Below are 4,192 nucleotides of genomic sequence, written 5' to 3' on the forward strand. Positions count from 1 at the left end.
GGTCCTGGGGGCTACCCCACTTTACACGCACGGTTCCATGCACAAATCTACGCGTGGCAGTTGTTAGGCCCAGCTTAGAGATGAGGAAAACGCTGCTGGAAAAGCTAAGTGAGAAAATCAGACTTCAGCACACCTGCCATCTCCAAGACCACTACTACTGTATGTGCTAGGGTCTCAAGGGTTGGGTGTGTGGCATTTTAAGGGACTAATTGTAGGTGGTTTTCTTCTCTCCTACACCTGTTTAGCCTGAACGTGCACGTACATGCTCTGCTGCAGGTGCACTGCCGTATGTAGACCAGCAATGCTCTTTCCTGCCTCGGGTTCTCGTCACTGCCTTCCGGAAAATCTCACCTGCTTTACAGCCAAGCCAGGTAGGCCTGGTCAGCCGCACAGTGAAACTCCTGCAGTGTCAGAGCTAAGTGCTGGCTGAGACTTTAACGGCGAAGACAGTGGAGTAATGGGGATAAACTGAGCAAAACTGTATTGTAACGCAGATGAACGTCTAGAAGCAAAAGAAACTGACACCCCTGAGAGCAGGCGACTGTCTCTTACTATGATGTTAATAGCAGCTTGCTGTTTCCAGTGTCTCCGTGTGCCAGGGTTTCCAGTCAGCGTTTGTGTTTATCTGCTCTTGGGCTACCTGATCAAACCTCTGCAGAGATCAGGGATATCTAAATTGACCCAGTATCTGCAGGCTGGCTGCTCAGAGGCCGTGGTGTGGAACGGCCAGGACATCGCTTAGTCATACGGGGCACAAGCATGTCACTTGCCACTCCTGTCTTTCTGTTTCATCAAACCCTCTTTTCTCCTGAATATTGACCATAGCAAAGTCATTAGCCTTTGAGATGCATTTGAAACATCAACTTGCTTTGTTCAAGAGGTTTAAGACACACGTAAGTCTTTCTTGCCATGCTCAACACACACAGCCGGCCGTTTCTGAAGTCAGTGTTTCTGGAACAAAAGCCTCGGCCTGCCCCAGTGAACATTCACACTGAGCACACTGTCGCAAGGCTGCTTGGCCAACCAGCAGGGGGCAGGAGAGAGCTGCAGGGGCCACGTGGGGTCCCTGCAAAGGCGCCTCACTCCCTCAAATCAAGACCGGTGCCTCCTGCCAATCCAGCGGCTTCCTCCAAGGGGAGGAGGCCTCTTCAGCTGCTACTGCACTGATTTCAGACGGCTCAGCCAATGGGGCAACAGATTCAACAGAGTTCCATGTTGTTTAAGGAAAACTTCTGTTACCAGGCAACCTTAGTACCATATTCAACGTAAAATAACCAACAACATTGTTTCCAAAACAACATGCTACTAGTGCCTTATCCTTCAATGCTGCTTAAACACGGAAAAGTATGAGGAAAAAAGAGCATGGCACTTACTTCTTAAAAAATAACACCTCTTCCAGGTTATTTTTACCCCTATCATAAAGACTTAGAACTGTGGATTCCCTACAGGAATGTGGAGTGGGGTTGGATCCCCACACTGACCCAGCCTCACCCCAGGTCAGTCATCCCCCCACCACGGGGTTCACACCTCTCCAGACACTGTCACCTCATCAAGGAAAGGTGGCGTCTCTGAGCTCTCTTCGCAGGAAGCACCCGAACGGGAGCTAGAGACACAGACACACCCACAACTACTTTGAAATCCTAAACATATTTAAGGACTTCATTATTAGTTTTTTAAAACTGTAAGAACAAAGTGACCCTGGTTTTAACCTCTCTGTCACAATAACACCGTGTACATCTGTCTTTTGCTATTTGTTCCTTCTCCAGCAGCTGCTGCCTGGCTGGCCGACTGCAGAAGAACAGCCTCTGGTACTCCCGGGAAGCCCTCGGTAAAAGCGTGAACACCACGATCACGTCTCAGGACGCCGCACATGTTAGGGTCGCCCACAGACCGCCATTCCCAGTGCCTAGAAGGCACTGAACGGGCCTCCTGTTCTTTGTAAATGTCAACTTTCCTAAGCTAAGTTTTCTTGAAAATTTTTAACTGCAGTCCACACGTACTTCTTTGTGCCTTGTTTTTATCCTAGAGGAATACTTTTATGGAAAATTAAGCTTGCAAGGTTGAAGGATTTTCTGAAAGTCGACTCCTAATCCTGGAAGAAAAAAAAAAATGGGCCAAATGTGGTGCTCACGCCTGTAATCCCAGCAGTTTTGGAGGTTGAGGCCAGGAGATTGCTTGAGCCCAGGAGCTCGAGACTAGCCTGGAAAACATGGCAAAACCCTGTCTCTACTAAAAATACCAATAATAATAATAATAATAAAGCTGGGCATGGTGACGTGTGTCTAGTCACAGCAACTCAGGAAGCTGAGGTGGGAAGATCACCTGAGCCCAGGAGGTGAAGGCTGCAGTCAGCCCAGATTTGCATCACTGCACTCCAGCTTGGGCGACAGAGTGAGACACCGTCTCGAAAAAACAAAAAGCAAAAACAACTGTATAAATCATTATAGAAGGGAGCTGGCCAGGCGCAGTGGCTCACGCCTGTAATCCCAGCAATTTGGGAGGTCGAGGTGGGCAGATCACCTGAGGTCAGGAGTTTGAGACCAGCCTGGACACTATGGCAAAACCCCATCTCTAATAAAAATACAAAAATTAGCGGGGCATGGTGGTGGGTACCTGTAATCCCAACTACTGGGGAGGCTGAGGCGGGAGAAGCACTTCAACCCTGGAGGCGGAAGTTGCAGTGGGCCGAGACTGCGTCACTGCACTCCAGCCTGGGCAACAAGAGTGAGAGTCCACTTCAAAACATAAAAATAAAAATCAAGGGAGCTAATGTTTTTCATTTAAAGGAAGGGAGAAGAACATTCAGTATTTATACCTCTCAAGCACACATCTCCAGTGGTGTCCTAAAGTATTCAAGATACACATTCCTACAAATATAGCTCAAAACTACTCACCAAGTTACATGCTAAAAGCACATGCATTGTAAGAATGCTACATTATATTTTTTGAGCATCTGTATCCAATATTTTAGCATACTGGCAGTTTTCCCTTCAGGTGCTGTATGCCTAAATTATTACATGTTTAGTCATTCATTTTAGAATTTATGACTATTATGCTTTAGGCAATAAACATAAGCTACTAAATTAATGACTTAGGGGAAAAGTTACTAAGTTAACTTGGAAGTTAAACTTTGCAAACTGAATTTGTTGGACCTCATTCAAGCTAGATGATCAGTTTTTTAAATTGTTTCCTGTGTGTTTCCCTCCAGGATGGAAATAGCTTCACTCTCATCCACTGTGCACACTGCAGCCCACGCCTCTCGTCCACCGCGCCACACTGCAGCCTGCAATTCACCCTGTACCAGGCTTTCCACACCGTACCTGAAAGTCACTAAGTATAACCAAGAAGGAAATGAAAAGCAGATAAATGACCTCCACCCCTACATCCAGCATGCAAATGTTAAACATTCATCAAAGTAAAACCAAAATCCCACGTTAGCTCACGATTGTAACTGGTAGAGTTATGTGCATGGCAATTTAAAAAGTCTAGTTAAGTAAAAACCTAATTGAGACTCTCAAGAAAGACATCTGCAAAGATTGACAGTGAGGAGAGGACTTCACTCTGCATCCAGCCTGTTCTGGAAGCCACGGCCAAATATCAGGTTGTATAGATCCGAAAAGCAGGAAAAAACAAGTGTTGAAAGGTGTACAGTCTCAGCAATGTACAAATTCGATGTAGGATGCTCAGAAACCTTGAATTTCCAATCAGGAAACAGCAACATGAGCAAGTTTCCCAGCAGTGCCCACTTTCTACCTACGGCACGTGTAACAGTTACGCTGGCCACCTCCGGGGGAACGGAGGCTTCCTGGTCACATTCGCTCTGGCAGCCACACAGCTGGCCCCGCCAAACACCTGTCTAATACTGAGGAACCACTCTCTCCCTGGGCTTTGCTCACTCTAGCCAGGAGAGCATATTTACAGAGTACTTTACTGAGTCCTCGTTCAATGCGTCAAGCTTGTTGAAGGCAGGGCAACCCCATTCCTGGCCCAATTAAGTGAACTGAGCAGAGCAAATGCCTCCAGTTGGACGGCACTCAGTCACAACAGCAGTGGCCACTGTTCACAGGGCGCTGGCTTCGTGCCGAGAACAGTTACAAGCGTCTTCTCTCTGTCCGAGGAATGTGCACTGCAACCCTGTGGGGCCGTTTGCAACGTCCACCAGAGTTCTGAGGCAGCCAAGTCCAGGCTGTCC

The 4,192-nt window shown here is 47.4% G+C and overlaps 1 long non-coding RNA gene across 1 annotated transcript; it reads left to right on the top strand.

Annotated features, from left to right (window-relative positions):
* The first annotated feature begins 239 nt into the window (after window positions 1-239).
* Window positions 240-1,993, top strand: LOC144333659 (uncharacterized). The gene is made up of 2 exons (XR_013402569.1): window positions 240-371; window positions 1,767-1,993. It is a non-coding gene; the product is annotated as an uncharacterized LOC144333659 (long non-coding RNA).
* Window positions 1,994-4,192: the final 2,199 nt, after the last annotated feature.

Source organism: Macaca mulatta, chromosome 13 (genome assembly GCF_049350105.2).
Source record: "Macaca mulatta isolate MMU2019108-1 chromosome 13, T2T-MMU8v2.0, whole genome shotgun sequence".
Classification (NCBI taxonomy): domain Eukaryota; kingdom Metazoa; phylum Chordata; class Mammalia; order Primates; family Cercopithecidae; genus Macaca; species Macaca mulatta.